This window comes from Nicotiana tomentosiformis, chromosome 4 (assembly GCF_000390325.3).
Source record: "Nicotiana tomentosiformis chromosome 4, ASM39032v3, whole genome shotgun sequence".
In the NCBI taxonomy this organism is placed as follows: Eukaryota; Viridiplantae; Streptophyta; class Magnoliopsida; order Solanales; family Solanaceae; genus Nicotiana; species Nicotiana tomentosiformis.
Window position 1 is genome coordinate 36844936 of NC_090815.1, and position 14310 is coordinate 36859245.

General features: G+C 35.3%; 1 long non-coding RNA gene across 1 annotated transcript; it reads right to left on the minus strand.

Moving 5' to 3' along the window:
- Positions 1-3227: 3227 nt before the first annotated feature.
- On the minus strand, positions 3228-3910 carry LOC104097072 (uncharacterized). The gene is made up of 2 exons (XR_686461.3): positions 3792-3910; positions 3228-3624 (listed from the first exon to the last, which is right to left on the minus strand). It is a non-coding gene; the product is annotated as an uncharacterized lncRNA (long non-coding RNA).
- Positions 3911-14310: the final 10400 nt, after the last annotated feature.

A 14310-nucleotide genomic window follows, 5' to 3' on the forward strand; every position in this document is an offset into this window, starting at 1 on the left:
TATTTATCACTTATATCATTCTAGGGGAATACCCTAAAGATCTATGTACTCAATTTGTTTTCAATTAGAGACTCATGCCTTTTCTAGTGGGTTCAATTGTCAAACATGTTAAAATTTAGTTTGCAGACGGTTATTATCGTAAGATTTATTTATAAACTAGTGAAATTTCGCGCTTCGCGCGCGATTGTTAAAGATATTAGTGAATTTGGTCGAGATAGAAGAGATTAATCCATTCATGTATATGCATATAAAAATAATCTTACTTATATATTCGTATTAGTGTAATTCAAGATAATTCTTTATATTGATGAACTCACAAATATATACTATATATAAAATACTATAATCCTTGAATCGTAGATTATTTTTGGACCATTTAGTCGTTGATAAATAGACGTAATTTATTCTATATTCAAGACATACTATCTCGTTATATTTTTTTTCTATTTCTGATTGAGAAAGAGGTTACGCTTCTCATTTACTTCCGTTCTTCACATTCTCTTATCCATTTTACACAGATTTATATTTTATACTTCATCTATATTAATTTATGTTTTATAATTTTTGAGAGTCAATCTCCTTAACTCAACCAAGAATTTAGACATAGAAGTTTTTAAGATTTTTGGAATAAAATTTGCATACTTGATAATTATATAAAGTATTATATGTCACAATAATTAACCATTCAAAATCTTTAAAAAGAATATGAAATAATCATGGAAAAAGAGAACTCATTTTACTCGTTTCACTCTCTAAATTCAAATACCATCATATAAATTAAATTTTATACTCTTTATTAAATTATACGGTGAACATATATTCAAACTACCCCTTCAAATTATGAATTCAGCCTGTACTAGATGAGTTTATTCATATTAAAATTTGTTTGCATACACAATTCAGTCATCATCATTAGCTCTAGTTCCCGAGTTCCTAAAATCAAACGTAAAATTAAGGTTTAAATTTTTTTTAAACCCAAAATTTCAAATTAACAAATTATATTATTTTAAATAATCAGATCGCGATTCAAAAGGCGCTACTAAACTACTCTAGTGCATCTAGTGTTAGTAGTACAACAAAATGCCGTTCACCCTGCAAGCCCTTCGTACGTTCTGATCAACTGATACTTTTCTAACAATAATATGAAAAATTGGTACAGTAGGAAGACCCAAAGTTATATAAATGAAAGATGTAAACTGAAATTATCGAAAATTTTACAACAAAAATGTATTTTAAAAAAGGATATGTATTTTGTACAAGGTAATTTTAAAAAAGGGTATGTATGTTCTGCTTTTGCAAAAAACAATTAAAAGTAGAACAAACAAATAAAAGAGAGAAATTATTCACAAAGGGAAAAATTAAACAACACAACTCAAAACTAAATTTTACCACGGTACGTATTCGGCTACCGATATCAATTCAGCGATAGACTCAGATTTTCAAATATGTATTCTTTCTGATTTTTCTAAACTTGTATCAAACATTAGGGCAGTTTCGAGTGTCTTTTTAATGTTAAAAGTATCAAAAGTCGGGTGAAAAAAGTATTTCAGTTCACAAATAACTTGGGTCAAAAAAGTGAAGCAAATCATTGTACGGTATATATTGTTCATGCCTTATACCACAATTTCCATTGTTTAATATATTAATAAATTAAGAATAAATACCTACAGGTTATTGTGGTTTACAGCTCAAAGATCAAAGGAACGCATAAGAAATAGCATGATTACGAGAAGGTGAGTTTACCATTATTTTACCAAAAATTGAGTTCTTCAATCTCGTTGTTATTCTCAAAAGCAGTTCAAGTTCACTAAGCATATTTTGTCATTTAAGCAAGGCGAAAATGATAACCTGGAAAGGAAAAAATTAAGTAAGAGAATAAACATAGGAATTCATAAACATAACACAAAGAAAAAGACGACGAATTGATTGCACGCATACGCTAAACATTTCAAATCGCTTTAAACAGTCAACAAATTCGCTCATGATCAAGTTACAACCTAAGATCTATGACCATATTATGTTAACTGTTCGTATTTCGTTCATTCCATCGGTATGCTCCCAGGTACCTGTAATTGTGATCCGTTTGCCAGAACCAAGGGGTCTTTCTGTAGAAACCTCCACGAACAATCGTCGTTTTTTGATGGTTTTTCCGCTTCTCACAGCTGCTCTTTCCACACCTCCGGATATCTGGTGCCAAATTGTCGCCCCTTTCCTTATTTCTTTGATAATAGAGTTGTCGGTCCTTTTCTTTTAGTGCTTCGACCCGAAGCGATAGCTTCTAGCTAGTTCAGTGGATAAGATGGCTGCGCTCCAGCTCACTCAAGAATGGGACGGCAGTGGTCCGCCGGCAAGCTCGTTCTGATCTTGGACGCAGTACATTGGAATCCTGAAGCATCCACTGCTTGCACGGACATAGGGGCATACGAACATAGGGGTAGAGTAGAGGTTTTTCCAACGCAGGACGGAATGGACTAGATGGACAGCTAGCACTGCCCCCTCACTTCCCACTTCCAAGAGAGGACCGAATCGAGGACTCGAAGACTTAGACGGAAACCCCTTTATATCGCTCCCTTTAATTTAGTAAAAAGGTTTAAAGTAAAAAAAAAACTGAAAAATAATGGACAGAATACCGTATTTTGAATACGCAGGCAAAGAGACCACACGAAGCTTCTTTGTGGAGATCGAAAATATATGAATGAGCCGAAGAATTAGTCGTCCACATTATATAGATTTACAGAAACCGGACATTAATTGGCTTCAATTTTTTATTTTTTAAGAACCCGTCATTTAGCCATCCATTGCAACTCTTGATTTGCCCTCACAACTGTTTGTTGTTTTTATGTATTTACATTATATACTCAAATTGAAAAAAAGGCAAAAAATGACAAAAAAAGATAAATAGCATTCCTTGTTAAAGAGATGTGCCACGTCACTGGCTAATGTCCCTAGGTTATATAAATATATAGATTCCTTTGATAAGATGTTCGGTTAAGAATTTCATTTAGTTAGAACATGATTTGCTTTGAGTTGAGCGCCATCACGTCCTATCCAATTTTGGGACATGACAACATCATCCAAAAAGAGTATTTTCTTATTAAGATGTGAGGTGAGGTGTAAATATTATACAGAAAAACAAATAGAAAAGAATTTAATAGTTTATACATGCAATACATTTATAGATAAAATTTGTAAATGTATTACGCATAAACATAATCTAGCCAAGACAATATAAAATATAAATGTATCTTTATTCTTGAATCGAATGTCATCATTTGACAAACACCATTATTCATACAACACATGATAAAAACGGAGAGAAGAAACATATAAGGACTGATAAAAAGTACAGGATATCATATACGAGCAACACAGTTTTGTAGTAGATTATTTCAATAGGACATTACTGTCATATATGGCCTCCCCCGCCGAGACCGCACTGGAGAGTATAGAATGTCGCGAATTCACATTTACAGCAAACCCAACAATCACTGCAATCACTGTCCCATTGACAAGATCTAAAACAAGTATTAAGTTGCGGGAGTAGTCTCCTTTGGATATTTGAGAGACCATAATCAGCATCCCGTGCAGCCATCACTTGCGTCTTGCAGAAACACATCAAATTAACTGAAAAATGTCCCCATAATAATTATGAAAATTATATTACAATATATATATAACAAGATAAAGCACATTTATACTTCATGAACAGAGAGACATGTGTACATACATACATTGTAAAAACAACATTAGAGTAGAGTTATTAGTAGAGATAAAATGAGATAGATACTAACTAGTGGCTGTCATGAGAAGAATTGCGTAAATGAAATCAAGCTTAAGAAATGCCATATTGAGACCAGTACTTCACACTTTATGAAACTTTTGTGTGAGTATAATCTTGCTTTGCAAATGGCGTAATTTATAGACCTCTCGGGCAATGAATTGGCATCTGGAATGGTCAGTAATAATTCTATAATATGTTTCTTGTATATTCAACATTCCATTAAGTATTTTAATATTAGTTTCTTACTAGAGATGGCCTCTAATAAAATCAATCATTTTGTGTCATTTCTCTCTCAGATTTCACGGAAAAGGAATTTATAATAAGAGTTAAGATCCACTATTTTTGAAGGATGCATGTGAGTATGAAAGAAGATTTAGATCCATTATATTATGTTATTTAAAAAAATGGCTGCTAGAATATATTGTGAAACTACCCATATTTTACTATATTAGTGGGGCACGTGATCACTTTCATTTTAATTGCAGACATTCACATGTTAGGATTTCAACTGGGTATTGGCAATTCACTATTAGCATTTTTTTTTATTCAACTTTAAGTCGTATGTCTCCGTAGAACTCTGAGTATGTGGTCAGATGAATTTTATATACTTCATATTAGTGATTTTATCCAAGTGTGAAGTTGGTGGGTTATTTAGCTATCAAAAAGTCAAAAACATGTATTGAAATTCTGGATACTTTAAAATAATGTTAAATTTCAAAGTTGTCACTGTAAAGATGTTACCCTAGGAAATTGAATAAATGAGAATCAGTCCTCCAGATTGGAGCATAGAAATTAGAGGAAGAAAAAAAACAAAAAAAGGTCTTGTCGATACATCATAAAACACCTTTCACTAGCATAATATATAACCCTTGTTATGAAGGATGTTTCATATTATGGGCTTGAGAATTATAAGAATTTAAATTAATTCAAATTCTAATCAACAAGAAATAAAATAAAAATAAAAAAGAGATGGATATACAGAAGAAATAATAAATGGTACTTGATCACATATAGTTATGCATTTCCTTCTCATCTGTGCTACTGTTATACTTTAGTCGAGGCAACGTAAATACTGCTCCATGTCATGATTGGATTATACTTTGCAATGACATTAATTATGAATCAAAAATACGTGTCTGAAGAATCTTTTCATTTAAGTTTGCCAGCTAAAGATTCTAATAAGCTCAGAACATACATAATAGCAATCTGAACAGTATTTAATATCATGGTTGTAATATAGTCTTGACGATACATCCTTCAATTAAGCAATAAATAACGGATCTCTAACAAAAGATGATGCTAAAATAAACATATTGAAATTAAAAAAAACATACTAGGTGGCAAGTTATAAACCTTTGGCTATGAGCCCATCTGGATCAGCCTAATTTAAGTGTTTTTAAGCATCAAGTGATGAAAAGTACTTTTAGGTGTTGAAACTTATTTTATAAGCAAGCAGTTACATATCCGGATCAAAGTAATGAAGTTAAAATAAGCTATTGATATATTTGGTAAAAAGTGATAATAAATATTTTTTCTGTTAAAATGACCAAACGTAAATATGTTAAACACTATAAAAGAGTAGATCACTATAAAATTAGAATTATAAATTAATTCAAATACAATATAATTTATGTTTTAAATCACTTTAATTTAAATTGATTACATAGGAAATTTTAATGAAGGGGAGCCTTGGAGCAACGGTAAAACTATTTCTATGTGACCTATAGGCCACGAGTTCGAGTCGTACAATCAGCCAGTAATGCTTAAATCAGTGTAGACTACCTTCAACACAATACCTTGCGGGTACGGTCCTTCTCCAGACTTAAACATGTTGAATTAGAAAGCTCGGACTAATATATTTATATTCAATTTGGTATTAGAATGATTGACTTATTTTTTTAGAAAGTTATTAGTTCCTAATATGTAACTATCCAATCAATCGTTTTGAGTTCTAGCATCTCGTTATGTAATTTGAGACATAGAGTAGATCCTCATGATATTTTATGACTTGCGAGTATGGATGGCTTGGATCTCACGGGTTTGAGAAGGATTTGGAATACTACCCTACTATTTGGCAGGTTAAAGGATAAATTAGTAACTTTACTCCCTTGACTTTAGTATATGTGGTTAGACTTGTACGTATGTTCAGATTAGGACCATAGGAGCTCGAAAGCATTTCAACACTATTGCATGGAAGTTGGGACTTTAAGGATTCTTAAGTTTGACTTGAGTTATCGTTTTGGTTTGTAGCACTTCGCTTCTTATTTCGAGCCGTTGAATAAGTCCATATAAGTATTTCGTGATGACCCGATAGGTCCTTTTTAATTTTAACCCTCATTTATGTATTTCGAGACCTCGAATAGCTCCGTTCAGCCTTCCTCAATTTACGTACTCAATCTGTATCGTTTTCCAAAAAAATGTTGTGTGAAAAATCTAAGAAAATGTGAAATTTTACCTTTCAAACTCATTTGAGATGACTACGGTCAATGTTTTGGACAAACGGGTCTGGATCAGTATTTTGACAGTTTCGATGGGTCTGTATCGTAATTTGGGACTTGGACATATGCCGAAAATCAAATTTGGAAGTCCCTAGTTTGAATTATCACCATTTGACGGAAATTAAAAATTTAAAGGTTTAAAGAATTCCTAAATTTGGCCATAATAAGATTTTTGTTAATACTGGGTCCCGATTTGGATTCCGAGAGTTAGATCAGTTTCGTAATAATATTTATGAATTACGTACAAAATTTATAGTTATTCCAAGATGCGTAGGCACGTTTTCCGTTAGTTTTTGAAAAAATAAAATAAAAGGCTTGATTTTATAAAGCTTGAATTTATAAGTTTGACCGATAGTTGACTTTGACGATATCGGGTTTGGATTATAGTTCCGAAAATTTTCAGTAGCTTCGTTATGTTATTTACGCAAAATTTGAGCTCATTCTAAATTGATTTGTCATGTTTCGGCGCGAGTTACAGAATTGAAAATTTCATAAACTCATAAGTCCGAATCGACACGTGATTTGTAGTTTCGCCGTTGTTATGTGTGATTTGAGATCTCAAGTAGGTCCGTAATATATTTTGAGACTTGTTAGTATGTTCGGACGGGGTTCTGAGGGGCTCGGGTGAGTTTCGGAGTGGTTTCGAAATATTTTTAGGCCATTTTTAACTTCTGATTTTTGGCTACAAAAGTATGCATCGCAGAAATTTCTGCTGCACAGGGCTGATTTTGGAAGCTTATATCTCGTAATATTAAAGAAATTTAGAGATGATCCAAAAATAAAAGTTGGAGCCCTTTGAGTCTAGTTTCCAAATATAAACCATTTATCATTTGGACATTTGTACCGAAATTTATGATCTATTAACTAAAGCGTAGTACTGCAGTTGTTTTGTCTGGCAGTGTGCATCGCAGAAATTTCTGCTGCAGAGGCCTAACTTTGAAAGCTTATATCTCGCACTCTATAAGAAAGTTAGAGATGATCCAAAAATGACAGTTGTAGTCCTTTGTGTCTAGTTTTTAGAAATTTAAATTGTTTGGAATTTGGAGTTGTGTACAAAAAGTTATGGTAGATATACTACAGGTTGTCAGGGAAGAGGTTTGAAATCGCGAAGAAGCAATTTCTGCTGCACAGGGCTGCCTTTGGAAGCTTATATCTCGCCATCTATAATGAATTGGGAGATGAGAAAAACATGAAAGTTGTAGCGCTTGGTGTCTAGTTTCCAGAAAGTTAAACCATTCATCATCCGGACATAGTATGAGAGAGTTATGCCCATTTCCGTATCGAGAAAGACTGTTATTTTTCTGGGGCTGAGGAAAATCGCAGGTGTCAAATGCGATTTATAAGTCTCAAATGTCAAATGCGACTTGCCTGGACAAATTCTAAAAACGGAGGTTTCAGCCATTTTAACATATTTGGAGCTATAGAGCTCGGATTAAAGCGATATTTCAGGCGATTTTTACCATATGGATTGGGATAACTGTTCTATATCCAAAGGTGATTATACTTCATGATTCCATGATTATTTTCATCAATTATTAGTGAATGAAATGGAAGAAATTGAGAAATTTGTAAAACTCTTCAAGAACGAAAATGTAAGATTTGGAGGTCGATTCGTTATCAGAATTTAATAAAATTAGTATGGTTGAACTCGTATAGGAATGGGCGTTCAGATTTCGTGAAAATTATGTCGGGTTCCGAGAGGCGGACCCCGCATTAACTTTCGGTTGACTTTTAGAATAAAATTAGAAATCGACGTATTATTATCCGAAATTGTTTTCTATGAATTGTAATTAATTTATAAAAATATTTTGATTAGATTGGAGCCATCCGAACGTCGTTTCGCACATGAAGGCTATTTTGGGATATCGGCCTAACTCCGTTAAGGTAAGTGTCTTGTCTAACTTTTTGTGGGGGAAATCACCCCTTAGGCTTTGAGATGATTATGTCATTCATGTTATGTGAAGGTCGTGTACGCGAGGTGACGAGTGGGTACATGTAACGACCCGATCAGTCGTTTTGAGTATTACAATCTCGTTCCCCCATTTACTGCTCAATTTATGCCTTATAGTTGTTATGTGACTTGCCGGAGTAATTGGTGCGGGTCCGGTGAGGTATTGGAATGAATTGGAACACTTAGTTCCAAGGTTTAAAGCGTAAGTTGAAATAGTTGATCGAATGTTGACTATGTGTAATAGACCCGGAATAGAGTTTTGATAATTCCAATAACTCCGTATGGTGATTTTGGACCTAGGAGCATGTCCGAAAACTTATTTGGAAGTCCGTAGTTAAATTTAGCTTGGAATGGCTAAATAGAAATTTAAGTTTGAAAGTTTGACAGGGGAGTTGACTTTTTGATATCGGGGTCAAAATCCGATTCTGGAAATTGGAATATGTCATTTATGACTTGTGTGCAAATTTTGAGGTCAATCGGACTTGATTTGATAGGTTTCAGCGTTGAATGTAGAAGTTAAAAATCCTTAGTTTTATTAGGCTTGAATTGGGGTATGATTCATGGTTTTAGCATTGTTTGACGTGATTTGAGGTTTCGACTAAGTTCGTATGATATTTTAGGACTTATTGGTGTATTTGGTTGAGGTCCCGGGGGCCTCGGGTGAGTTTCAGATGGTTAACGGATAAAGGTTTGGACTTGGAATGCTGCTGGAATTTTTCTGATGCACTATCTGGTTTCCTTCATCGCATTCACGGAAGGAGTCTTGCGTTCGCGAAGAGGAACTGAGGGGCAGGCAAGATTTGCTCTTCGTGTTCGCGTTCGCGAAGGAGAGGATGCGTTCGCTGAGGGTTGGGCAGGTTGTGCATCGTGAACGCAAGAGGGTAGTCACGTTCGCGAAGAAGAGAGGGAGCTGGGGTTGGACCAAATGCATTGGCCTACGCGATCGCGTGAGAGGCTTCGCATTCGCGAAGGTCTGAGATTGGTAAAGCATTGTGTTCGCGACGCTGCCTTCGCGTTCGCGAAGAAGAAATTGGGGCAGCACAAAAATGTACTTCGTGAACGCGAGGGACTTGTCGCGTTCGCGAAGAAGGAATGCTAGACAGAAAGTTTAAGTTCTGAAAATGGGACTTCGTCCCATTTTTCATTTTTGACGAATTGGAGCTCGGGAAGAGGCAATGTTCGGAAGATTTTCAAGGAAAATAACGGGGTAAGTGTTCTTAACTCAATATTGGTCAAATTACTTGAATCCATGGTTGTTTCTAACATTTAATTGGTGAATTAAGTTGGAAAATTTAGAAGAAGAAAAAACCTTTTGGTTTAATTTGAAGATTTGAGGGTTGAGTTGATGTCGAAATTTGGTAAAATTTGTATGGTTGGACTCATGGTTGAATGGGCGTTCATATTTTGTAACTTTTGTCGGGTTCCGGGACTTGGACCCCACGGGCGATTTTTGAGTGCAATATCGGATTTTGTTGGAAAATTAGTATTTCCATATGGAATTAATTCCTATAATTTGTATTGACTAAATCGAATTATTTGTGACTAGATTCGAGGCGTTTGGAGGCTGATTCGCGAGGCAAGGGCATAGCAGAATAAAAACATTTTACGGTTTGAGGTAACAGTTCTAAATTTGGTTCTGAGGGTATGAAATCCCGGATTTTGTATTATGTGATCGGTTTTGAGGTGACACACATGCTAGGTGACGGGCGTGTGGGCGTGCACCGTAGGAATTGTGACTTGGTCAAATTCCATGGAATTGTGTAGTTGAATAATCTATTGTTGCATGTACATTCTCCATGTAGTAGAGAAATTGAGCCACCAATCATGTTAAAAATCATGTTTAAACCAGTGTTTTAAAAGGCGTGGCGTAAGGCGAGGCGTTTTACATATGCCTCAGCGGGGCGTAAGCCCCGAGGTGTGGGGCGTATGCCCCATAGGTATTTAGTTTTTTATATTTTATAAAATAATATAATGACAGTAAATATTTATAAACAGGTGAAATTGCATAAATATTGAAGAAAACTCTATATATGTGTGCTCCATCCCCACAAAAAAATAATCAAAACAATCTATTATATGTTACTTACAAGCACAAGTAATTTGAGTCAAAGAATAAAGTTTTCTATATGGAGGAACAAAAATGATGATTAACCTGCAATTTGAAATTTGAATTTGCTGCTATGAAGAAGAATGTAGTTCTCTTTGAATTTGTAAAAAAAATTAAATATTCGTTGCTTTTGGGAGATATTAGCAGACTATAAAAAGGGTCTTTACTTTTAAATTTAATACTTTTGAGTAATTACCAAACTGACTTTTGAGAATTTGGGTATTATATGAAGGACTAATTCAACAAATTTTGTTTTAATTTGAAAAAGTACCTGGGGCTTACTCCTTACTAAACAAACGCGCCCCGAACGCCCGGGTGTACGCCCCAAATTGCGGGGCGTATGCCTCTTGAGACTTTCGCCCCACACCATCGCCCCGGGGCATTTTTGGTACGCCTCGCCTCGGGGCTCTCCCCAGAAACGCCTTTTAAAACAGAGGTTTAGAATATGTGTTGTCACTGTAAGGACATACAGAGGTCGTGTACATGTTGAATTATCTACTAAATTATTGTTTTGTACTCAGTCACAAATTACCTGTTTATTTTATCTTAGTCTCTATTGTTCCTTGTTGATACATTATGTCATTTCTGTTGGGGCTGATATTCATGATTACTGAGACCCCGAGAGACTTGAGAGATTTATGACTGAGTGAGGCCGAGGGCCTGATTGTGAGGTATTATACTATAGCACGTGAGTTGTCCGTGCAGATCCAAATATTATACTATAGCACGTGAGTTGTCTGTGCAGCACGTGAGTTTTCCGTGCGGATCCAGATATTATACTATAGCACGTGAGTTGTTCGTGCAGCACGTGAATTGTCCGTGCGGATTATAGCGCTTGGGCTGAAGGAGCCCCTTCGGAGTCTGTACACACCCCCAGTGAGCGCAGGTACCTACTGAGTGCGAGTGCCGAGTGATAAGCAAATGGGAGGACTGAGTTACTGTTGCCCTGAGACGATGCATTGATTTCATTATTGTTGTACTTCAGTTGTCATATATCACTGTTTTGGGAATTTCTGAGAGATATTATCTATGTTTCAGTTGAACTTGACATGAAATTACTGTTTTGGCATTAAATGTTGAACTTGAAAGTATGCATACCTTGTTATTGTCATGCCCCAAACTCGGGGAGTGCGACCGGAGCTCAACCAAGAGAACCCGGCCGAGCAAGCCTGTTAGATTTCCTTCTACCCAAACTCATCCATGAATAAAGAGGAGATGTACTCCATTAATCAAACACTGAAAATATTTTATTAACAACTTCGTTTTCATTCTCATTAGCAGCTTCATTCATAATTTTCAAAATATTACGAGTTTATAGAATTAATGAAAAAGCATGATTTCCAAATACCAACATTTTTAGTTTAATTCCCAACATCAACCACAACCCACAACCTGTCTACGGAGCATCTAAGTACAATAGAAGAGTAATATGAAAATGCCGGCAACAAGGCCCCGGCTATACCTCAAAACACAGTACATGAGAAACAAAAGATATGTAACCCCGAAATGAAATAGGGCTCACCAAATCAGCTGAAAAGAGTGTACTGCTATCACTGATCAATGCTGCCTGTTGTAGAACCACCTGCATCCAATAAAGATGCAGCGCCCCCGACAAAAGGGGCATTAGTAATGTTGAATAACTCTAGTATGTATAGTTAAAAGTCCTCTTTCAAAATAGAATGCCCATATAAGAAAAGGCAACACATAGAAACAGCAAGTCACAATCAACAATATCCAAATGTCCAGTTAAAACATAATAATTTTCAAAATACGAACTTCATATACAATTTTGGTAGGGAGATCATTAGCACCGATATACCACCGTCTTTGTTAGTACGGAGTCCGATCACGCCCGATCGACTAGTCCATCTACCCACGAACAATGTCGTTTGACATGTGATGCGAAAGAAAGTTGTTACCAAGAGTAGTACCACCATGTGCGCAACATGGCATCCGATCTCCACCCAATCAGCTAGGCCGCCTCCCCACATATGCCGTGTGGGTTGACTTTTTCAATCCTCAATTGTTACTAGTTTCATCCTAATTAAGGGGAATAATATCACAATTTCTCCAATATTTTAATTTCATTCCAAATAAGGGGAATAATCACAATCCACCCCTACATCGGCATGTGTAGTTTCAGGTGTGGGCCTTATGACCCACCCTTCCTCGGTTTTGCTAATGATGCTCCCAAAAACATTTTTGATTTGATTTGCACATAGAGATAACATAAATACAATTGTACTCACCTCAACATCTTTCACATTATATAAATTCTCATTAGTATTTCTAGTCATTCACAACGACAATATTTCCATGGCTCATTTTGGCCATTCACAAGATTCTTTATTCCTAGAACGATGGCCGTATTTGATATTCTACACTTTTACCTCTTTCAATTTCAAAGATCGCCATCAAATACCAACATATAGAATATTTCAGAAATCATATACTTCAAATTCATTTGTAATGGGAACTTTAAACATAAATGGTTTCTTCCTAAAGAATGGGGCATACCAACCAGCAATAGAAACACTCAAAAAAATCAAAACAATCAATACACCATTTATTCTTGCAATACTCTTCCCCAGAAATGACAAAGTACAATTTTAACACACGAGTATGTAAGAACTCGAATCACACTGGATATATTTATAAAGCAAGGCATTAGTTAAAGCAGCCACTTATGGGCATGAATTGAGTACAAAATCTCTTAGGCAATTTTATTTTCGAAGTCATTTTAAACAATTGAGTCGAGGCTCATTTCATATTCTTTATCGCATCCTCTCAAATCATTTGCACTACTATCCACAATCATAACTTAAATTCTTGGCACGTTGGCCACACTCTATAACCCCAATTCACTTATTTCACTTCCAACCATCTTTATAGATTATCAACAATAAGACATTTTCAATCAAGACTTTAGGTACACATATGAGCAATTAAGAGTCTTAAGATCATTGAGATTTTCTCACATAATTTGGCATCATAATCTTCATTTGGAACACGACTCAAAGACATAGCATTTTAATACACATGTCATTCTTGAACACATTCCCAAAGGATAACATAATGTGATAGGAACATTCGGAACAAGTTTTGATTACACAATTCTCATCACTCTGCTTTTTCGGGACAATCGTATTTATTGGGCACAACTTGGAACATAGAATAAGGAACTTGAGACAACCATACTTGGAACTTACGGGAACATCATGGAATTCAATTCTAAGAGAGAAAGTTTAGCCAACATACCTCGCTTTGAGCTTTTCTTAAATTACTACAACATTTCGGAAATTCTAGCAATCCCAATCTATTTTGAGACATAACAAAATTGAACCATAATTAGGAAGATATTCATGGTCTCAGCTCATTTGAGCATTTTATCAAACACTAGGTGTGCAAATTTAACTACAAGATTCTTCTACAAGATTTCCTTCACTTCACATCCCAATCTTTACTTATTTGAGCTCAATAATCTTTTCACAAACCTTATTAGTACAAGCATGTATAAATAATACTCTTACACCCAAGAATCATACTACCTTATTAGTACAAGCATGTATAAATAATACTCTTACACCCAAGAATCATACTCCCAATCACCTATCTTTTACCCCAAACTCTAAATTGAAGACTAGGGGTTTGAATCTTACCTCTTAGATGAAGATCTTGTGAGATTTCCTTGTTGGATTTCAAAGCTTGGGCAAGATCTTGATGAACAAAATATTTCATCTACTTCCTCTCTCTGGAACACTCTCACTTCTCTCTAAAAACCCTCAGATAATTGCCCTAAAATAAGCCCCAAAGGCTATTTATCAAAATGGGACCGGGTTATAAAAATAGAAAAATTAACCCTCCGAAAGCAGGTCTGTGGTTACATAATGGATAGCAGAATGGGAATGCGGGTCGCAAAATATATCGCAAAATTGATGCCCGAAAATGGGCTTCACTGGAAAGGTCTGCGACC